General features: G+C 37.7%; 1 protein-coding gene across 10 annotated transcripts in view; it reads left to right on the top strand.

Moving 5' to 3' along the window:
• Positions 1–24,500, top strand: part of GREB1L (GREB1 like retinoic acid receptor coactivator) — a 267,385-nt gene that overhangs the window by 83,735 nt on the left and 159,150 nt on the right. Inside the window, exon 2 of one of the 10 annotated variants that reach the window (XM_057526309.1) lies at positions 15,011–15,114. The exons of the other annotated variants lie outside the window; for them this stretch is intronic. The gene's annotated coding sequence lies outside the window, so the exon portion shown is untranslated. The remainder of the gene's footprint in view (positions 1–15,010; positions 15,115–24,500) is intronic. 10 annotated transcript variants of the gene reach the window in all.

Below are 24,500 nucleotides of genomic sequence, written 5' to 3'. Positions count from 1 at the left end.
ACACATGCCCTTGGAAAACCAGTCATCTCCTTGCAGCCCCAAAATGGTGAATTATTCTTCCATGAGCCCTCAGCCCCTGGTACAAAGTCTGATTGACACATAGTAGGTACTTGATAAATGTTTGTGAAGCAGAGGAAATAGCAGCAGCTTGATCAAGATGTCAGCAGGAACACCAAAACAAAAATGCCATGCCTGCTCAGGCCAGAGCACCTGATTTGTGAAACGGGGAAGAAACTCTTGCAGATTTACTACTACTCAGTATTCTCTAACTCCCTGTTTCATGGTTTGTATTCTGAGATCAGGGGTCGGCAAACTTTTTCTCTAAAGACTCAGATAGAAATATTATAGGCATTGTAAGCCAGCCATATATGGTCTCTGTTGCAGTGACTCAACTCTGTCATTGTAGTGTGAAAGCAGATGTACACAATATGGAAATGAATGCACAGGGCTGTGCTCTAGTGATACTTTATTTACAAAAATGGGTGCAGTCTGGATTTGGCCCAAGGGCCGTGGTTTGCCCATTCCTGATTTAAAGGATTGAAATTTAATGGACTTCGAAAGAATATCAAAAGATATTTTGTGGTTGTTAACTAGACTTATTGTGGTGATCATTCCACAATATGTACAAATATTAAATCATTCTGTTGTACATCTGAAAGTAATATATTATTTGCCAATTATTCTTCAATTAAAAAAAAGATACTTTGCGAGTCAGCATCCTATCTTGAAACAAAATGACCATGTATAAAAGTCTTTTAAAATAGGCATAGTCTCTGTAACCATTAATGGAAGTCAACGGAATTGGTATGTAGGCAGAGGGTAGAGAGAGGTAGGGTTTGCATTCAGTGAGGTCTCCCATTAATCTAACCATTAGTTTAAGATATTGGATAGTAAGAGTTTATACCCTTTGACCTAGTAATTTTTCTTCTCAGAGTGTATCATAAGAAGCAATCAGTAATGAAGGCAAATATATATATATATAGACAGATGTTTAATATATGTCATTTAAAATAAAAATTTAGGAACTACTTAAATGTTCAACATTAGGAGAAGGATTAGGTGTATCATGATATACGCCCATGAAAAAATATATTTGCCACAACATGTTTGGAGCCTAGGGCAGGAGGAAAAATGGAGGCTCACATAACACGTCTAAATATTTAGAAGCTATAAATCAAGGTACCAGACTATGTTTCACCCTCCTACTTTGACTATCTCATGTAATTTATTGAATACTGTACTGAAAGTGAAAAACGGAATGGTTGTCTGGGTGCAGAATGGTTGTAAGCACCATTGTTGTGTTATTGTAAGCATCAGGGTTTACCCTCGTGATCACGTGGCTGACGGGAGCTACACTCACTGCCGCTGCCCAGCATCGTAAGAGAGCATCCTGGGGTTACCGCTAGCCTGGGAAAAGATCAAAATTCAAAGTATGGTTTCTACCACATGAGTATCCCTTTTTCACCACTGTAAAGTCACAAAATCATAAGTGGAACCATCGTAAGTCAGGGATCATGTTATTTCCTACAGTGAGCATGCTGTTGTGTTGATAACCAGGAGAAAAATAACATAAAACACTCTGAAATTTTGACAAGAGTGTTAATAAGTACAGCATAGTTGTACAATAACTGGTTTTCTTTATCATAGTTCTCAGGAGGCTGGAAAAAGTTATTTTTCTTCTCCTTTTTATCTTTAAAATGGCATTCATTGCCTTTCTATGATGAAAGTCTTACCATGAAGGACCTCTTAAAAATGTGTAGAGGAAGGCAGTGTGGGACAGTGGGAAGAGAGGGCGGAGATCTTGGTTTGGATCTTATCCTGACTGTTTACTACCTCTGTAACACTGGAGAAATCTTTCAACTCCTCTGAACCTCGAGTTCCCTTTTTGTAAAATGGGGATAATAATAGCTGAATCATAAGATGTTTGTGGGGAGTCAAAGTAATAGCATATGAAGAGGACTTGATGTGCAGTGGGCCATCAGTATTACTTTGCTATCTGTACCAGCCTCTCCCCGTTTCTATGACTTGTGAGCTAGGAGCAGAACAAAGATAGAAGTTCTCTTCTCTTGGGATGTTTGCAAATTAATGGGAAAGAGAACACATAAAGCATAGAATGATCAGCTAGAGAACAGTATCCCAGCAAAATCTAAGTACAAAGAGTGAAACTAAGATGAACATGTTTGGAGGTGGTGGGAGCTGTTGGCAATTCATTTTTTCTGGGTCTGGTGAGAGTTTCATAATTTATTTTGATGTTTATGCATAGATGTTAAGATAACTTAAACCAAAAAATTTAAACCCAGAACTCCCCAGAGACTATTGTTGGAGTTTCCATCATCTTGGGTATCTTTGTTAACTGGATAGAAAGGCACATCCTTTTCTATCCAGACGCATCTCTTCAAAATTCACTGAGAGGCTGGGTGGAGAATGTAGCTATTAATTTTACTGCGGAGTAAGTTCCTAGCTACAGCCTGCTTATTGCAGTAAACCAGGGAAGCATGTATTTGTGACAAGCAAGAAGCAAATCCGCCACCTTTAGCATTTGTGTTATTGAAGACTTCAGCAGAACTGGGACATGAGCAATTTCCTTTTGTTCCAGTCATTGTCTAAGAGAGAGGTCTGACTCAAATTACAGAAAATCAGAAAAGGTGCAATATTATGTTTAGAATACTCTTAAGATTACAGCTGAAATTTGTCTCCCAGATCTTTTTGTCTCTGCCAAATGGTAGTGACTCATTTTGATGGTGGCTGAAGAGATGTAGCCAGTATTAATGGACAGAACACCAGGCACAGAGATGATTATTCCTGCCTTAGCCACATACTTTTATGTTCTTGGGACTTTCTGAGCTTGCTTTCTCCCATGTTAACTGGCAGTAACAACCACCTCTTGCTATTGGGGTCTTGTGAAAGATAGTAGGCAATGTCTCCAGAAGTTGTTTTAAGTTGCTGAAAAGAGAGAATGGAAATACAGAGTTATACTTACATCACTTATTACTATGACTTTTAAAAATTTATCTTGTTATTACCATTTCTTGGCAACTAGACAGTTTATTGAGATAGGACCCTTTTCCTAATACATTTTTAAAATCCCCCTATCCCAAGTTATATAATGTTTAAAAAATAATAATTGCAAACTCGTTACACAATAATTTTGTATTTGTGAGACAAATCTAAGTTTAGCAATTGTATTTCATGGGGCTAAGAAGTACGATCTCCTACTCATATTCTTTCCAGCTCTGAAGTGAAAAGCCATTGAGCTGACCTGGAGTCAGTTTCAGCTTGACTGCTTATATCGGAGTAACCTTGGTTAAGTCCCCAACCCTGCTGATCTGTTTCCTCATATAGAAAAGCGGAATAAATCATGTCCCCCAGGATGATGTGAGCGTTAAATAAGATGGTACCTGTGAAAATAGCCATTTCAGAACTTGGTATGTAGTAAGTATTCAACAATGTTTAGAGAATCTTTAGATTTATCGTTTGATCAGGCCGCAGCAAAAGAAGGAAGGTTAAGACTAAAAATAAGTAATAGTGGACTAGTTCTTAAATTCAGATGAAGACTCCACAATCCTTAGGGTGTCTTGGATGTTTTTTTGCTTTTTTTTCTCCCCAAATATAGACAGCAAAATGACCTTAAAAGTTCTGTCTTATCCTTTCTACATTCTTTTAATTACACACCTCTTATAAGAATCTGATCAAGATTCTTCCAAAGAACTAGTGTGACCTTAACAAGGCCACATCTATGGGTCAAAACGCAGTCATAATCGGTCTCTACCTTCCGGTACCTAAAATTTAGAAAACTCAAAATAATGTAAGTCTAATGATTATGAAACTCAGATACTTTTTTGTGCATATTCTATTTTCTGTTTTCATAGAGAGGAAGTAAATGATAAGTAAACATGACAGATTTATTCCAAAAACGATTTGTGGGATGTGACAGATTCAGATTATAGTGATAACTCTTTTAACTGCATAGGAGTAACCAGGGTTCTCCATCACACATGTAAAACGTGCTTACCAGATACCCATGGGTAGCACACCAATAGCTGAATAATAATGACTGTTATCCGGTAGCCCATGCATTTCTCCTTCCAGGAGTTATTTGTTTGTTCCCAAACGTGTACTTGCCAGTTGTTACTATAAATGCACATTTTAATTAGACATTAAAGAACCAATGAAATATAGATTAAAAAAAAACAAAGACAGGGGCTTCCCTGGTGGCGCAGTGGTTGGGAATCCGCCTGCCGATGCAGTGGACACGGGTTCGAGCCCTGGTCTGGGAAGATCCCACATGCCACGGAGCAACTGGGCCCGTGAGCCACAACTACTGAGCCTGCGCGTCTGGAGCCTGTGCTCCGCAACAAGAGAGGCCGCGATAATGAGAGGCCCGTGCACCGCGATGAAGAGTGGCCCCCACTTGCCACAATAAGAGAAAGCCCTCGCACAGAAACGAAGACCCAACACAGTCAAAAAAAATAAAATAAATCAATCAATAAAAAAAAAAAAAAAAAAAACAAAGACAGTTATTGTTTCTGTGAAAACTATGTTAAGCAATTTGGGCAGACTTCTCAAAGGTGAGTTGCCAAAAACAATTACTGTTGAAATAGATGTGGTGAAAGTTATGTAAAAGATATTGATGGGGGAACCCTAATAATCTAGAAGTATTCTGGACTCTGGTAATGGCTGTTTCCTCACTTCCACCTCCCAAATCTCACACCAACGTCCTCCACATCTGGCAACTCTAATACGGAACTGTATAACTATGGTCCCTAAAGAAGATTTTTTTTAAAGGGTGAAAAATAATATTTAAAGATATAACTTAAGAAACCTTATCAGAATCTAAAGAAATCTTTGATCAACAGATTGAAAATGTTATTTCCCAGCTTTTAAAAAATTAAAGCACAATAATCAGCATAAAGACATATCCTAATGAACTGAATGAATTTCAAAGATAAAGGCAAAAGGATCAACTCATCTGGAAAGGGGAAAATTAGGCCAGCCTGAGACTTCTGCACAGCAGTATTCAATTCTAAAAGATAGGTGACATATTATAGATCAGCCAGGAAATTTGTGTCTTCCTACCCCTGAATTTCATACTCAGGCAAACTATCATTTAACCTTTAAAGGTAATAGATGAACGTTTTTAAACATGTAAGAACTCAGTAATATAGCTCCCATGAGTCTTTTGTGACTATTGAATAAACTGTCACAGGATCAACTGAAGGAGTATATTGAACCCATTTAACTCTGGAAATAAGACTTTAAAATATCTGGAAAGAGAAATAAAATTTTAAAACCTAACCGATATAAAAAAAAAAAAATTCAGGGGAAACGGGGAAGGAATGTTGCAGACAATTGAAGAACGCTGATTTCCTTATCTTTTATAGCCAATGGTCAAAAGATATGATTTAAATCAAAAATAGAGGTATAAGTGTAATTTAAACTATGAGGGTAAAAACTCAGAAAAAAGTATTATAATAAAACCAGATGAAAGAGTAAAGAGTGGAAGAAAAGAGTAGAAATATACTAAACTTGTCATTACAGTATGGAGTCAGTAGATAATGTATAAGGAAATAGAAGATTAAATGTAATCTATAAAGTTATAAATAACCAAACACAAAAATACTTCAAAATTACCAGAAAAAAACATACATACATACAGAAAGCAAATACAGCTCACATTGTAAAAGATGATTTTTAAAAGAAACAATAAAAATAGAAAGCATAATATAAAAGATGACTTAAAGTTGAGATTAAACCTATCCATCATGTAATTAATTCATTCAAGAACTATTTTTAACACCCCTACTATGTGTCAGGCATTGCTCTATGTATTAACCCATTTAATCCTCATAATAACTATTCAGTAAAGAAACTATTATTATCCACATTTTATAGATGAGAAAATAGAGCCACAGCAAGGAATAGTGACTTGCTTCCTAATTTTATCACTGGTAAATGAAGTAGATAGGATTTGCATCCACGTAGTCTAGCTCCAATGCTTGGATTCTTAACTGCTATGCAGGACAGCCCTAGATGCAGTTAAAGCAGCTTTCACAGAAACATTTATTATCTAGAATGCATAAATTAGTTAACAAAATAGAATGAAAATAAGTGAATTGAGCAAACAACTAAAGTTAGAACAACAACAAACACAAGGAAAGCATATCAAAGCATAATAAAGGTAGAAGCAGAAATAAATAAATTAGAAAACAACAAAAGGCAGCAATGATAAAGTAATGCAAGAACTTGAACTTTGGCAGGGGTAGGGGGAATAAGATTTGTGATAAAAAATTTAATACAAAAAGCGGAAGAAAATATAAATCACAAAGTAAATGCTAATAAGGAAACAATCACACACAAAAAAGAGTGGTTAAAATAATCCTAAAAGATAATGTTGATCAACTATACAAATAAATTTTAGAATATGAATGGAAGAGACAACTTTATAGGCAAATATAATTATCAAAACTGATCTCAGAAGACAGAGAGTTTGTAAACTTACCAGTCACAAAAAATAAAATAGAAAAAATTGTTGAAGAGCTCTTCAAAAGAGCACAAATCCCAGATGTTTTCATGGGACAGTTCTATTAAATTTCTAAGAAATAAAAATTTCAGGGACTTCCCTGGTGGCATAGTGGTTAAGAATCCTCCTGCCAACACAGGGGACATGGGTTCAAGCCCTGGTCCAGGAAGATCCCACATGCTGCGGAGCAACTAAGCCCATGTACCACAACTACTGAGCCTGCACTCTAGAGTTCACGAGCCACAACAACTGAGCCCACGAGCCACAACTGCTGAAGCCTGCACGCCTAGAGCCCGTGCTCCGCAACAAGAGAAGCCAACGCAATGAGAAGCCTGCGTGCTACAATGAAGAGTAGCCCCCCGCTTGCCCCAACTAGAGAAAGCCCATGCGCAGCTACGAAGACCCAACATGGCCAAAAATAAATAAATTAATTAATTAAAAAAATTTTTCAGTTACATCTAAACTATTTGAAAAGCTTTAAAATTATTTTTTTATGATACTATCATGACAGTGGTATCAAAAACCAACAAAGATAGCACAAAATGGATTAACTACAGATAATTCAAAAGCATTCTAGAAGAATGAGATAATATTAACAAGTGGGGCTTATTCTAGGGATTCTAGAATTGTTCAAAAAATATTCTAATAGACATTTCTCCAAAGAAGATATACAGATTGCCAACAAACACATGAAAGGATGCTCAACATCACTAATCATTAGAGAAATACAAATCAAAACTGCAATTAGGTATCACCTCACACTGGTCAGAATGGCCATCATCAAAAAATCTACAAACAATAAATGCTGGAGAGGGTGTGGAGAAAAGGAACCCTCTTGCACTGTTGGTGGGAATGTAAATTGATACAGCCACTATGGAGAACAGTATGGAGGTTCCTTAAAAGACTAAAAATAGAACTACCATATGACCCAGCAATCCCACTACTGGGCATATACCCTGAGAAAACCATAGTTCAAAAAGAGTCATGTACCACAATGTTCATTGCAGCTTTATTTACAATAGCCAGAACATGGAAGCAACCTAAGTGTCCATTGACAGATGAATGGATAAAGAAGATGTGGCACATATATACAATGGAATATTACTCAGACATAAAAAGAAATGAAATTGAGTTATTTGTGGTGAGGTGGATGGACCTAGAATCTGTCATACAGAGTGAAGTAAGTCAGAAAGAGAAAAACAAATACTGTATGCTAACGCATATATATGGAATCTAAAAAAAAAAGAAAAAAAGGGGAAAAAAAAGGTTCTGAAGAACCTAGGGGCAGGACAGGAATAAAGACGCAGATGTAGAGAATGGACTTGAGGACATGGGGAGGGGGAAGGGTAAGCTGGGCCGAAGTGAGAGAGTGGCATGGACATATATACACTACCAAATGTAAAATAGATAGCTAGTGGGAAGCAGCTGCATAGCACAGGGAGATCAGCTCAGTGCTTTGTGACCACCTAGAGGGGTGGGATAGGGAGGGTGGGAGGGAGACACAAGAGGGAGGGGATATGGGGATATATGTATATGTATAGCTGATTCACTTTGTTATACAGCAGAAACTAACACAACATTGTAAAGCAATTATACTCCAATAAAGATGTTAGATAAATAAATAAAATAAAAATTAAAAAAATTTTTCTACATCAAAGAAATAGCATATAATTTTCTCCACAGATGTTGAAAAGGCAATTTGTAAATTTGACAGAGGCCCTTGAATACTCCTAAAAAATAATAGGAGATGGATACTTCAATTGCATGATACACTATTCCTTTGCATGATATATAATACCATGTGTCTGACCCCAAACCAACACCATGCTTAATGGGGAAATATTAGAAGCATTCAGAATAAAGATGTTCACTATTATCAACTTGATTTATCATCATTGTGGACCTCTAGATAATGCAGCTGGAAAAGAAAAAGGGAAAAATATTTTTAAAATAGAAAAAGAGGAGGTGAAACTATCATTTTTCAGATGATGTGATTACCTCATAAGCTTATGAGAATCAACTGAAAAGCTATAAGATACAACGAGAATTCAGAAAGTGGCTGGATATATAATCTAAAAGTGGAAATAAGTAGTGTTTATATGTATATGCAAGCAACTAACTAGATGACATACTAGAAGAAAAGATATCATTCAGATTAGCAAGAAAATGAAAAAGCAAAAATACTTGGTATTAAACTTAAAGAGAAGTATGCTTGATCTAGATGAGTAGTTCTCAAACTAGCCAATTTTGCCCTCCCCCCACCCTCTCCAGCCTACGGGACATCTGGCAATATCTAGAGACATTTTTGAATGTCCAGCATCAATAGCGCTGAGGTTGAGAAACCCTGATCTAGCTGAAGAAAACTTTGAAATGCTACTTAGGACCACAAAGGAAGGCTAATCATATTCTTGGATAAGAAGTTCCAAAATGGTAAAATATAAAATTTCCCTAAATTAATATATAAATTTATGAAATCTCAATAAAAATTACAAAGTGATTTTTTTGAACCAGAAAGCTGATCCTAAAGTTCACATGTAAAATGAAGCAAGAAATTCAAAAAACATTTTGAGTAAGAACAGTAGTGGTGGGCTTCCCAGGTGGCGCAGTGGTTGAGAATCTGCCTGCCAATGCAGGGGACACGGGTTCAATCCCTGGTCCGGGAAGATCCCACATGCCGCGGAGCAACTAAGCCCGTGCGCCGCAACTATTGAGCCTGTGCTCTAGAGCCCGTGAGCCACAACTACTGAGCCTGCAGGCCGCAACTACTGAAGCCCGCGCACCTAGAGCCCGTGCTGCACAAAGAGAGAAGCCAATGCAATGAAAAGCCCACGCACCACAATGAAGAGTAGCCCCCGCTCGCCACAACTAGAGAAAGCCCACACACAGCAACGAAGACCCAACGCAACCGAAAATAAATAAATAAAATAAATAAATTTATAAAAACAAAACAAAACAAAACAGTAGTGGTGTAGAGGACAATCTCAGATATTAAAACTTATATATGAAGCTATGACAAATATGACATTGAAGTCATTATAAGAGACCCAAATGCACACTGGAACTTAGGATATAATAAAGAAGACCTTTCAAATCAGAGTGAGAAAGTTGCACTATTCCATAGGTGGGCTTAAGTTAATTGGATGCAATTGGAAAAGAAAATTATCCATGTTCTATATCTTATACTGAAATAAATTAAAAATGAACTAAATATATAAGTATAAAAATTATAGGAGTAAACATGGAAATTTTTCCCTTAACCTAAATTAGGAAGGGCTTTTCAAGTTTGAAAATAAAAGACTGATAAATTCAACTGTATAGAAATAAAAATTGTGTAACAATATAGCTAAAAGTCAGAAGACAAATGATAAACTGGAAAAGTATTTGTAACTCATGTGACAGACAAGATAGCTAGTTCCCTTAATTTGTGAAGAGTGTTTCTACATCAGCCAACAAAAAGTGGAAAAATGGGTAAAGAATATGAACACACATTTCACAGAAAGGAGCTTAAATTGTTCTTAAACTTGAGAGAATGCTTAACCTCACTCATAATAAGAGGAATACAAATTAAAACTGCAGTGAGCTATTGTTTTTCCAGTTTGTTTTTTCATTTCAATTTCCAATGAAATAACACTATTTTCTTCAGTTCAATTTCCAATTGAATAATCAGAGTTCTAAAAGTTATGATTCTGTGGGTAAATGTATGGTGACCATAACAGGCTCTCTCATACATTGTTGGTGGAAATCAATATAATTTCTGTGAAGAGCAATCTGGCAATATCTATCAAAATTTTAAGTGCATATACATGGAAATTCCACTTGTAGGAATTTATCCTACTTAGGTACATGTTTGAACTGGTTGTGTATACAATTAATCATTGCAGCATTCTTGGTAATAGCCAAAGATTGGATACTCACTAGTGAACTGTTTAAATCAATCATGGAATACTATTCAACCAGAAAAAAAGGATATGGAAGCGCTTTATATTCTGATATGTAAAGATGTCCAACAAGAGTGTTTGTAGTATGCTACCATGTGTGTCAACACATACATTATATATATATGATATACGTACATGTGTGTATTTATATTACAGTTACATTCCATCTTCCCTCAGAAGAATAAATAAGAAACTGATAATAGTGGTTGTCCCTAGGGAGAGGTATTAAATGGAAGAAAAGTTACTTTTCATTCTCTATATATTACTGTGAGTGTACGTTGCCTACTAAAATCGTATTTTTTTTTTTAATTTTAAGAGAAGTGTATAACCCACATCATTGGGAAATAAAGAGTTCCTGATTTTTCCAGAGAATCATGACTGTATAGAACTTTTTAGTTCTAAAGGACCTTTAGAATTTATTCAATGAGATACTTAGGTTTTTTAAAAGTATCAATTTTTAAAATAAATTTATTTATTTTAGTTATTTATTTTGGGCTGCGTTGGGTCTTCGTTGCTGAGCACGGGCTTTCTCTAGTTGCGGTGAGTGGGGGCTACTCTTCATTGCAGTGCACGGGCTTCTCATTGCAGTGGCTTCTCTTGTTACGGAACACGGGCTCCTAGGCGCGCAGGCTCAGTAGTTGTGGAGCACGGGCTTAGTTGCTCTGCGGCATGAGGGATCTTTCCGGACCATGGATCGAACCGTGTCGCCTGCATTGGCAGGCGGATTCTTAACCACTGCGCCGCCAGGGAAGCCGCTAAAAGTAACAATTTTATACACCTCTTTCAAAAGGTTATTATAGATTATTAATTGCTTAATAAGTGTAACTTTATCAATTATTTTGGCTATTTTTAACATCTTAGTTTTGGGCCAATCTATAGAGTAGAACCGTGTACTTCTAAGTGTCTCCAGATTGTTGTGTATTTTAAGTTCTCCTTGTCTCCTTTTGAAAATTATTCTTCTGTCTTCATTGTCAGTGTCAGATTTAAAGCTTCACTTTTTTTTGGTTTTGTTTTACTGTCATTGTCCTTGCCCCTGGCATCTCATTCCTTTTAGTCTGCCAAAAGCTAGGAATCATATAATCAAACTTCCTCCAAATGTGTCTAAAATGAGAGGAAACGAATTTGGGTGAGTGCCTGAGTGGCTCCCCTTGAGTGAAGTGCAGATACTTTCAGAATGTGAACTTTGTGCTGTCTGTTGTGTCTGTTTGTATACTTGTTTGCTTACTTTTAGACACTGGACTGTGTTTCCAGTAGTTGATAATTCTGGGTCAGTGACCCCTAGAGAGAGAAGTTGTTACTGTATTTGAATTGTTGGAAAATTTGAATGTGTACATACTTAATGCTTCTTACAAATACTGTTTAATGAAATGACTACACTCAGCACACAGATGTTCAGTTCATGTTTACTGAACCTAACTGAAGAAGCACTGTATTATCCTATTATTCTGGACAAGAGTAAAAGCTGCATTAGAGAACTTGGTTTGTGAGAGGTTGAGTGCAGATGCATCCCTACTTCCACGGTGTACTAGGGGAAAGTTAAATTTTGATTAAATAGGAAAGGTATTATTCATATGCTAAAATAACAGGTAACTGGAAATTTTAGGTAACTGGCAATTTTTTTTTAACATCTTTATTGGAGTATAATTGCTTTACAATGTTGTGTTAGTTTCTGCTGTATAACAAAGTGAATCAGCTATACATATACATATATCCCCACATCCCCTCCCTCTTGCGTCTCCCTCCCACCCTCCCTATCCCACCCCTCTAGGTGGTCACAAAGCACTGAGCTGATCTTCCTGTGCTATGCAACTGCTTCCCACTAGCTATCTATTTTACATTTGGTAGTGTATATATGTCCATGCCACTCTCTCACTTTGTCCCAGCTTACCCTTCCCCCTCCCCGTGTCCATTCCTGTCCTGCCCCTAGGTTCTTCAGAACCTTTTCTTTTTCTTTTTTTTTTTAGATTCCATATATATGTGTTAGCATATGGTATTTGTTTTTCTCTTTCTGACTTACTTCACTCTGTATGACAGTGTCTAGGTCCATCCACCTCACTACAAATAACTCAGTTTCGTTTATTTTTATGGCTGAGTAATATTCTATTGTATATATGTGCCACATCTTCTTTATCCATTCATCTGTTGATGGACAGTTAGGTTGCTTCCATGTCCTGGCTATTGTAAATAGAGCTGCAATGAACATTGTGGTACATGACTCTTTTTGAATTATGGTTTTCTCAGGGTATATGCCCAGTAGTGGGATTGCTGGGTCATATTGTGGTTCTATTTTTAGTTTTTTGAGGAACCTCCATACTGTTCTCCATAGTGGTTGTATCAATTTATATTCCCATCAACAGTGCAAGAGGGTTCCCTTTTCTCCACACCCTCTCCAGCATTTATTGTTTGTAGATTTTTTGATGATGGCCGTTCTGACCGGTGTGAGGTGATACCTCATTGTAGTTTTGATTTGCATTTCTCTAATGATTAGTGATGCTGAGCATCCTTTCATGTGTTTGTTGGCAATCTGTATACCTTCTTTGGAGAAATTTCTGTTTAGGTCTTCTGCCCATTTTTGGACTGGGTTGTTTGTTTTTTTGATTTTGAGCTGCACGAGCTGCTTGTAAATTTTGGAGATTAATCCTTAGTGAGTTGCTTCGTTTGCAAATATTTTCTCCCACTCTAAGGGTTGTCTTTTCATCTTGTTTATGTTCTCCTTTGCTGTGCAAAAGCTTTTAAGTTTCATTAGGTGCCATTTGTTTATTTTTTTAAATATTTTATTTATTTATTTATTTATTTATGGCTGTGTTGGGTCCTCGCCTCTGTGCGAGGGCTCTCTCCAGTTGCGGCAAGTGGGGGCCACTCTTCATCGCGTTGCGCGGGCCCCTCACCATCACGGCCTCTCTTGTTGCGGAGCACAGGCTCCAGACGCGCAGGCTCAGCAATTGTGGCTCACGGGCCCAGCCGCTCCGCGGCATGTGGGATCTTCCCAGACCAGGGCTCGAACCCGTGTCCCCTGCATTGGCAGGCAGATTCTCAACCACTGCGCCACCAGGGAAGCCCCATTTGTTTATTTTTGTTTTTGTTTCCATTTCTCTAGGAGGTGCGTCAAAAAGGATCTTGCTGTGATTTATGTCATGGAGTGTTCTGCCTATGTTTTCTTCTAAGAGTTTTATAGTGTCTGGCCTTACATTTAGGTCTTTAATCCATTTTGAGTTTATTTTTGTGTATGGTGTTAGGGAGTGTCCTAATTTCTTTGTTTTACAGGTAGCTGTCCAGTTTTCCCAGCACCACTTATTGAAGAGGCTGTCTTTTCTCCATTGTATATTCTTGCCTCCTTTATCAAAAATAAAGTGACCATATGTGCGTGGGTTCATCTCTGGGCTTTCTATCCTGTTCCATTGATCTATATTTCTGTTTTTGTGCCAGGTAACTGGCAATTTTTGTATAAAAATCAACCAGAAGAAAATTTTTGTTTTAACTCTTACTATTGAAAATGTGTCCAAGGGGAATTAGTCCACGTTCCTGCTCTAGAAGGAGACCATACCTGACATAAGCTAGTTGGTGCATATGAGGACTCTTCGGGGCTCCTAGGGTTACAGTTCTCAATAGCACTTGTCCCTACATCGTGGTAGAGTTGTAGATTCTGATGACTTAATACACAAGACTAACTTTTCATCACTCTTAGGACACTCACTGGGATTTGAGAATGATTTTGAATAAAAATATTGGTAAGGGTTTGTCTTATTGATCTTTATGTCAAGTTTAGACATAATTTTATAGTTTTTGAGCTTCCTAATGTCACCTAATTAGTAGACAAGTTCTGTCTAAGTTTTATCTATTTCTGCCCAGTTAGGCTAGGGAAGCTGTCATAAAGGAGCTTATAAAGAAAATGTTTTTGTGGAGGTGAACCTTCTAGTCTGAAACTTTTTGATAAAATATTATCATAAGTTTATATAGATTGGCAGCAGTATGTGCTGTTATTCATTTTTGGTGGATAAATAACTAAATATCTGCCACATTTCTCTCTGTACCTCTCTTCTGTGCTTGAATCCAACTTAGAAGTTGAATTGAGTGAAATAATGGCCACACAGCTCAACACTATATGGCAGAGAATATTTATCGTGCTGGCTTATGGTGAAGATATAGCCATATAATTTTTGGTCCTCAATAAACTTAATAAATTGAGAGAGTCCACTGATAAGTAAAACTACTTACTAAATGTCCTCAAACAGAGAAATGGTTATATAAATGATGGTACATTCATATGGTAGAATTCTATGATAATCTTCAAAGATTGTCATAGATTATTTTTTAGTGTAACATCATAAATTGATTTTTAAAAGAGCGGTGTGTACAATATAATACCTACTTTTTTGTGAGAGAAATTGTACACACATACACAAAAACTAAACCAAAAAAAAGCCCCTAAGATAATATAGGAAGAATGTTAAAAGGAGTTCTTTCTGCTGGAACTAGGTTTGACAATGAGCAACAAAAAGCTAAGAAATAGTGGCTTAAATAAAATAGAATTTATTTCTCTCTCACTTTTTAGGAACTCCCAGGGGAGATCATCTAGGCCTGAGATGGTCCCAGTCTCTTTCCATCTTTTGCTGTACTACTATGCCTTCCATTCCTAAAGACACCTCATGGTTCAAGGTATCTGAATGCTGGAGCTCCAAACATCTGGTCCACAATCCTTCCCCACTCTCAGTAGTAATTTTATATTCTTTTTTATCAAAATGAATGTGCTGGGTAATCATGTAGTGTAGTGAATAAACCAAGGTGCTTTTCATTAAAATGTCATTCATTTTGTTTACATTTGTAACACCTTAGTTAATTGTTAATACAAATCATCTTTTAATCTGACGTAGCTCATAAAACTATAATGTGACACTAAGCCTGCTGCTACCTTCTGAAAAGTACCCATGTTTGGCCTGGACCTCTAATGTCTGAAACTGATCATTAAACAATGATCAGAGTTTAGAAACTTCCTTAGCAGTAAAATGAAGGTATCAAGTGGCCTGTTGTTCCTTCTTCCTCTTTCTCCAAACGTCCTCTCATTTCCCATTTGGCACATATAGCCTTTTGGCAGATGTCTGCTCTTCTTTTTTTCTTTTTTCGCCTAGTTGTCTCATCCTAACAGACTTGTCTAGCCACAAAACCCATTGAGCCATTCATTTTATAAAATAAACCATGAAACTTTGAATTTCTGGGGCAACCGTTAAAATTAGAATTAATAGTGGGTGTCATAGGATTCCCTTGGAAAGGATGTAGAAGTAAAGGAATACCCTATTAATGACAAACTGAGAAATGTTATTTTCCTAAAGTTTTAATCTATTCTTAAATTCTCTCCTGGGGAGTCCAGGTGTTAGTGACATAGGGCAAACAAAAAGCCTTCAGGCAATCATATGACAGTCTATAAAGGTACCAAATTAACATATTGTACACCTTATATTTACACAATGTTATATTTCAAATATATACAATTTTAAAAATTAAAAAAAACTGAATTCACATTAAACCCATAAAAACACAAAAACAAAAACTAATCAATAAATTAATCTGCAGTGTGATGTTAAATAAGAAAAATAAAAGGTCTTCAGGCATGTTATTCTACAAATTCACACACACAGAAACAGGGCAACTCTTCCTTTACCACCCCTCCAAATTAATGGCATGATATTTACCCCAGTGCTCAAATTAGAAACTTCCCAGTTATCCAGGGCTTCTCCCCTCCTCACGTTCTGTGTCCAGTAAGGCACTGAACCCAATCAATTCAGCATCCTACTAAGTCTTGAATAAATGACATCTCATCTCCACTCTCCTTGTTAGCCCTTAACTGTCTCCTGCCAGACCATTCTAATCTTACCAAGCTCTCTACTTTTTGACTGTTCCTCTTCCTGTTCCCATTCCAATGTCTTCCATTTGGTTCCATGTATTATCTTTTTGAAAAACAAATTTGACTGTGTCACTCTTTTGCCTGCAATCTTTAAGGATGCCCTGTATCTGTTAAATGTTTTTTCTTTACAAGCCTAATTGCCTTTCTTGGCCTAGCTTCACTCTCTAGCCTAACTTGTTGGCATTTTGCCTTCATGCACTCTATGACTCGGACACACATACGATGTGACACCTACTTCTTTCACCCCACAGTTCCTTTATGTGAAACCCCCCTTCTCTGTCATGCAAACTCCTGCTCATCTTTGAAGTCCTAACCACGTGCCGCCTCCACCCTCACTCCAGTCTTCTCGAAAACTATGCATGTTCTCTCTAATACTGTATGTAATTGTCACGTCAGTCACCCTGAGCTGTGAACTTCTGGATGATACTGTTTTATTCCCGGATGTATCCTCGGCATCTGTCACGATGCTTGGCAACTACAGGAACAAAATAAGTATTCGTTGAATTGAGTGGAAGTAAAAACAAGTACAGAATGTGCTTTGTGTATCTCAGTAAGATCCCAATCTGAAAACAGTGCCAAGATAACCAGGAAACCAGGTGGTGAAGCTGAGCTGGATAAAGCAGAATGAGGCTCACACAGGCCTGCAGTAGTTCAGAATCCCGAGAAATTGGGACTTTCCTGGTGACGCAGTGGTTAAAGAATCCTCCTGCCAATGCAGGGGACATGGGTTCGAGCCCTGGTCTGGGAAGATCCCACATGCCACGGAGCAACTAAGCCTGTGCGCCACAACTACTGAAGTCTGCGCGCCTCAACTACTGAAGCCTGCTCGCCTAGAGCCCATGCTCTGCAACAAGAAAAGCCACTGCAATGAGAAGCCTGCGCACCGCAACAAAGAGTAACCCCTGCTGGACTCAACTAGAGAAAGCCTGTATGCAGCAATGAAGACCCAACACAACCAAAAGTAAATAAGTAAATAAAATTGATTCTTTAAAAAAAAAAAAAGAATCCTGAGAAATTGTTGCTGGCCCCCGTGTCACCCTGGCCTGCTCTGTTCTTTGCTTGTTCTGCCTAATTTCCTCATTCCTTTCTCTCAACAGCTCCAAAGTGTCCATTTAGCTCAATCTATTGGGTCTGCTCCTTCCTTAGCACTAAAGGTTACTATATCGCACGCACGTGTGTGTGTGTGTGTGTGTGTGTGTATGTGTGAAGATAAACTCCCAGAAATAGAGCTGGGTGTGCCCATCTAGAGAGTTGTGTGAATGAGGGGAGAAAAAGTGCAACAGAGAATGTCAAATAATCCATTGTTTTGTATTGAGTGTTTGCCAAGCATCAGGTTTTACATTTAATCCTCACAACAACACCCTGTAAGGTATAGACACCATTATTATTCCTACCTTACAGATGAGGTAACTGAGGCTAAGAGAGACTGAATCGTGTGCACCCTTGGAAGTGGGAGAGCTCGGATCCAGTCAATGCATGTCTTAATCTAAAGGCAGTTCTGTGAACATGATTAGTCTTAAATATTTGTAATGGACCACATTACAACTGATCCTCATCTTACAAAGATATCTCTGAAGGGCAAAAGAATGAAATGTTTGTTTTCCCTTTAGTTTTTGTGAACACTGGTGGGTTTTATTTTGTTTGGGGCTTTTTTTTTAAAGACTTTATTTTTTTAGAGCAGTTTTAGGTTCATGGGAAAATTAAGAGGAAGGCACAGAGATTTCCCATATACACTGGTAGGTTTTCTTATCAAGGATTTAACTCCAAGGTTCATTATAGGAAAGAGGATATTCCTATTGAACTTGGACTTTTAAAAATTGAAGTATAGTTGATTTATAATATTCTATTAGTTTCAGGTGTACAACATAGTGATTCAGTATTTTTAGAGATTATACTCCATTAAAAGTTATTACAAGATAATGACTAAAATTCCCTGTGCTATACACTATAACCTTGTTTCTTATTTATTTTTTGCATAGTAGTTTGTATCTCTTAATCCTCTACCCCTAATTTTCCCTGTGCCTTCCCTTGACCCTTTGGTAACCACTAGTTTGTTTTCTCTATCTTGAACTTGGACTTAAACTCAAGGACCTCATTGCTTTTTTACCCAGAGTGTATGGGAAGATTTGCCTGTCCCGGTCCTGCATCCTACACACCTGGCCTTGGGCAGCACTAATGGCCTATTACTCAAGTTCCATTCTAACCAGTTAGTGTTTATTGATCTTGACAAGATTCTGTACAATATATAATTGGCGAACAAAAGTGATGGGGATTGATTCTTGGCTACCCTCCCTGCCCCCCAACCTCTGCTCCAACACACACAATCTTGTTGCAAAGACAAGTTGTTCACCAAAGAACTACTGACCAACAAAGTGGAGCTAGCTGTTGGTGATGTGAGCCCTTGAGAGATTTGTGGGTCCTCGGCTGGTGAGGGAATGTTTCAGAATCCCCTCTGGGCTGCTCGCCTGCCTTTCCGATCTGGCCCTCTCTCCTGGGTGACTTTTACTACCAGCTCATTCTCTGTTGACTTCTAGCTTCTCTACATTCAGACTCTGGGCTATATTCTATATTCCAGTTGTTTAGAGTCTTTATCCACAAGGATTTTCCTAGGTCTTTATCCTGGATAGAGCTCTTTTTTCCTAGATCTTCAAAAGGATAACCAGTCCTGAACATAACCCTATAATTTAAGAAAAACCGAAACTAAGCCACTCTTTGCAGAACACGTGGGTCCTGGCTTTGGGCCACCTGTCAGTTGCGGTCCTTCACTGGATGAGGCAGGTCAGCTGGAGAAGAAGCCTCATGGTGGGTCAGGCAGTGGCAGCCTGTCCTTCTAACCATGCCCAGGGGAGCATCAATGAGCCAAGTCCCTGGCCTATGGGCTGGCCTCACTGTTTGGGGATTGGAAGGATAAACAAATATTTTCACAGGGTGCGTCCAGAACTGAGTAGTCAAGGTCACTGTGGTGCAAACAGAACACATGGTGTCAGTGTGTCCCAGTGTCTGGGCTTAAGTGGCCTTTCTTGGCAGCATCTATAAAGAACACAGAGCATGCCGTAACCTCTGCTGTTGATATTGGGTGTCCTCTTACAGCTTAGTGAGATTTCTAGATCTGTTTCCATTTCACATAGGTCACTTTGTAAGTGCAGCCAGGCTTGCATTGTCCTTGGTAGGGCCTTTGCCCAGCATGCCTTGCTCCTCTACTTGGAACTGACCCATGGTACTTTGGTTCATTAGTTCTGCCCAAGGAAGTAGCAGGTACTCACAAGGAGCCTCAAATGGCCTTTGGTTTTCTTTCACAGATGGGAGTAAGAACACATAGACATACCTACATCTCTCTTTGAAAAAACTTTACTGGGATGAGTCTGAAAAAAAAAATTTAAGGACGTTTTTTGTAGTACTTTTTTCTTTGCCGCACTTGATTTTCTTGGATGGTGACACATGCAGTTCGGGGGGAGTTCTTTCCAGATAACCATGATATAGGTAAGAAGTACTGAGTGACTGTTAGGATAAGAAGTATCAGAGTTTTCTTGTTTTTTAATGGGAATGTCCATCTACATACAGTATAGTATATAACGCTTTCTAATATATGTATGCTGTTGCATAACTTTGAGAGTTTTCTTTTTTGTAAGTAGACATCAGGCTAACTGCAAAGTTTTATCTGGCTTCAAAATCAGTGCCTTGTCATTAGTAAACTTCACTTACTAGTTTTAGTCAAGTCTAAGCTGCACAATGGTTGAATTGGTGACTATTATATTTGTTTAACTGCTGTAAAGTAAGTTTGCAACAATAGATGCTCACACTTAAATAGGCCTGTGGAGCATTGGGGCCCTATCAATCATGCAGAGATTTCCCTCCTGCTGTCCTTTCTGATGGACAATTCTGCTGATGTGGATATTCAAAAAGAAGGGATCAGGAAGAACAGATGATGGATAAAGACAATCTTCTGTCTTGAGAGGAAATCGGAGAAATCCTTTTAAGGAATTTCTTTGTCATGGTGTCAGAAGATTAATTATGCTCGTGTGAGAACAGCTTTCTCATTGGGTGAAAAGAGACATTATCCTTCTGACTTGTGACAGAAGATTTTCAAAGAAAGAGAGTTAAAGATTTCAGCTACTCTGAAATCTTCTTATTCTGTTGCCTTCTAAGCATCCTCCAGGACCGTTGGATTACATCCATGACATTGTGATACTCAAAAAGTAATTAATGAATCAGGAATTTCTGCTTTAAGCAACTCCTCCTCCTGTTCCTCATGCAAATCTCTTCAGAGGCCTTAATACCAGAGTTTGTGCGTCAGATTTTAAAATAACGTATAATAATAGTACAAGTGATAACTTATTACAAGCTAGGAATGGCATCTTGTTATAGTAATGTAGAAGAAGAGACCCTGCAGTACAATGTAAAACTTGTATAACAGATTAATAAACACAGTTTTTAACTGGGCAAATAATTCTATAATCTGAAAAGGTATCCTTAAAAAAATCAACTCCTTATTGTATAATTTAACCTGCTTGTAAATAGTGATACTCTTTAAGATATTTACCTTCCTTGAAACCTCTCTGAGCCTGACAAATCAGTATTCAGAAAAACCTTTGAAAGTTAGAGACAAAATACATTGCATAAAATATTACAATAGTAAAATTGTTTCAGATAACTTTATTTTCCGGATAACTTTAAACTTAAAGCCTTTAAACTTAAAAAAAAATTGTTTCAGTGAAAGATCTTCCTTAAAATACATTACTTAATACTCTGTCTTTTAAATAATGCACATTAACTTACTCAGGGTCCTGATTATAAAGACCTACAGTTGTGCTGCACTGAAATACAATGATGTCCTCAGTGACTGTTGAAGTATTTAGTGTAGGCTTGTTTGCCTCTACGCTAAATGGCCTGAGCAGCCATATTTTTATTTTTACTGTCTACTTTTAATAGATATGGAGTCTCTTCCCTTCAGATAAATTATTACTTCTCCTTGGAATCTGTGCATCATGTGGCTGGTAAACTGCTATTTGACTTTATACCTGAGGGTCGCCTGTACCTACAATACAAACCAGTTACATTCCTTTCATTACATTGCTGTAAATTTTTATTTTTCTCTTATTTCTGGTTACGTGACTGGTTCTAGGCTAAGTGGTTGAGGATTCCCAGAAGTCTGATGTCTGGAAGGAGGCATTACTGTGTACACACACATGCACGTACCCACATGTATACACAGGCATACACATGCACATATGCATGTGTTTACTTACTAATTGTATCAAATATTGATACTGTGTATAATGTATTGTTTTAGAGGCTCTGTGAATGTGTATCACCAGTGGCAGGCTTTTATATCCCAGCCTTAAGAATAGATCTGCAGTGACCATCTCACTGTAGACACTTCTTCCCTACCTTTCCTGGGACCCCAACACTAATGCTGTAAAATGGTAGCTACACCATGGTTTTAAATAAAAATCAACTACTAGATTGCATGGCAAAAAAAATCTTTAAACTGAGCATTAAATATTAGCTGATGTTAGTAATTGTAAGTTTTGTAGTAACTGTAGTAATTGTAGGACCAGATTCAGATCTTTGTGAGAGTTCATAGCCAAGACTAAGTGAGTTTTATTTTAATTCACACTTGATAGTCATACTTAGATGAATAGATTTAAGTTCAAAATTTGGGATTCTTGACTTTCAGGCAGGATCTAAAATTTGAGGTATTACCAGTCTATTTTCAGTTTGAGTTTTTGAAGCTGATAAACCAAAGTGATGATTTTCTTGAATACATATGTTTAAGAAACAGTTCTAAGAAATAGAAATCTGGGGAGTAGATGGAATACCTTTTCTCCTTCCTTTATAAAGAGAATATTTTGTCTTGTCTTTCTGAAAGAAAAATCATTCTGTTATGCCACTCTTGCCCTCTCTTTTAGCAGGATGAGTTAACCTTTGAGAGGGCTTTAATTAAAACTGGAGATAATTCATCTCAATGACATAGAACATTTGAAGAAAAAAAAAAACAGTTTACTAATTAATAAAATATAGCCAGTTATGTTTCTCTCTGTCTTTCTGACCCAGCCATTAAAGGAGAACAATCAATTCAGCACCACCAGCTGCATAAATTCAATGGAAAAGAACTTCAGGTTTTCTCCTTCCTAAACCCTTGCTGAGTTGTTCTGGCAGTACATAAAAGTGGGTCATTTGTACCTAAAATACTTTACTGATGCTCCATTAATCTTAGTGATGTTGTTCTTTTTTTTCCTGCCAGAAGTGGGATGAGGGGATGCTATGGGGGAAGGAGAGGAGGTCAGCTTTTTAAAAAATGGATATGTAAACAGATAATAAGGGAAGGTCACTTAATATTTTGTAGCCTGGCCTTTTTGATAATGAATACATGATTGAAATACTAATGATTGTTTTGTGGCATATTTTATATTATTTATTAGTAGCATATCATACTTCAGCATTAAGAGGAATGTTTCAACAATTTGTGAAAAAGATAGCGTGTGTCTTTGCATATATACCAAGAAGATCTTCAGTTTAGAAACAAATGATGTACCAGACCAAATTACTGTGAAAAGATAGATGAATCAAGGACAAAAGATGTTTTTCTCTGGATTATTTTGTTTTCAGTGTGAAAGCTTTATCACTCTGCTTCTTGTACACAATGATTAAAAGGGATAATAGACTAAGACTTGAGAGTTTCTCAACTGTTAGATGTTCAAATGAATCTTGTGAGACCTTGAATAAAGTCTCTATAATGTGCTTTGCATTTCCTAAAATAATTTCGTTAATAAATCGTTTTCCATCTAAACAGAGAATGCTAGATGAGCAAGGCTGCCTTGACCTCCCCTCTTGATCTTCTCTGTAGATTGGCAGGTTTCAAAGGTTAAACTAGCTATAGATGAAGTGTAATCATTAGTGACTTGGCTTCTTTCCAGATCCCTCTGGAAACTGCAATAGCCAACTTTGTTCATTGATTAAGAAAAAAAAAGAGAAGTCATTCCATGAGCAGTTTGCAATGGGAAGCAGGCACTGTCTCCTTCCTTCTTACTTAAATAAACAAGCTAAATGGAAAAATAAACTTAACTTCTTCACATCTGGTGCAAAGCTTCCTCTTTTGTTGAAAGTTCACATGCTCCCTTTGCCATGCCTGGTTGTGTGAATCAGGTGTCTTCCTTCCTTCTGTAAAGTGACTTGTGTCACTATAATAAGGAAAGACCCTGGCTGCTCTCACAGTCCAAGAACATCATTATATAGAAACAAACAAAATAAAGCCCTCAGCACTGGGAATGACATCAGATGATGTTCGACCCAAGCTCCCACATACCTGTTAGTAGTAAACTGACAGGACCTTGTGACAGTGATAACGGCCAGAAATCCAAGTAAGCAACCAAATTCTGCTGGGTACCCCTTACATTGAGTCAGATTATACTTATTTGTGTGCATGAGCTCAACTTAATGTGACTAATTTTTCCATTTGTTTCCATTTATGGCATACACCAACTGTGGCGACCAAGATGTCACAGGCAGCAGTACCATGATTTCTGAGGCACACTGGCATTTACTAACCACCAGGATACTGTGGGTGGTCAAGATTTATCTTTGCAGATTCCCCAGTATGTCTTTTTATTCCCACCTCCACCCTCCTGTGCTCCTGGACCACTTTCTGAGGATTTCTCTTCTTTCTGGCTTTCTTTCTCTAATGAAAGACTTTAATAATTGGTATTTAATAATATTGCAATTTTTCTTTTTATTTTATTTTATTTATTTATTTATTTATTTTTTATTTTATTTTTGGCTGTGTTGGGTCTTCATTGCTGCGCGCGGGCTTTCTCTAGTTGCGGTGAGCGGGGGCCACTCTTTGTTGCGGTGCGCAGGCTTCTCATTGCGGTGGCTTCTCTTATTGTGGAGCACAGGCTCTAGGGTGCGCGGGCTTCAGTAGTTGTGGCACGTGGGCTCAGTAGTTGTGGCTCGCGGGCTCTAGAGCGCAGGCTAAGTAGTTGTGGCGCACGGGCTCAGTTGCTCCGCGGCATGTGGGATCTTCCTGGACCAGGGCTCGAACCCGTGTCCCCTGCGTTGGCAGGCGGATTCGTAACCACTGCGCCACCAGGGAAGGCCTAATATTGCAATTTTTCTGTTTAACTTTTCCATGAAATGGGAGTAT

Source organism: Balaenoptera acutorostrata, chromosome 13 (assembly GCF_949987535.1).
Source record: "Balaenoptera acutorostrata chromosome 13, mBalAcu1.1, whole genome shotgun sequence".
NCBI lineage: Eukaryota > Metazoa > Chordata > Mammalia > Artiodactyla > Balaenopteridae > Balaenoptera > Balaenoptera acutorostrata.
Note: the sequence above shows the minus strand (reverse complement) of the source record. Positions and strands in the feature narration are given on the sequence as shown.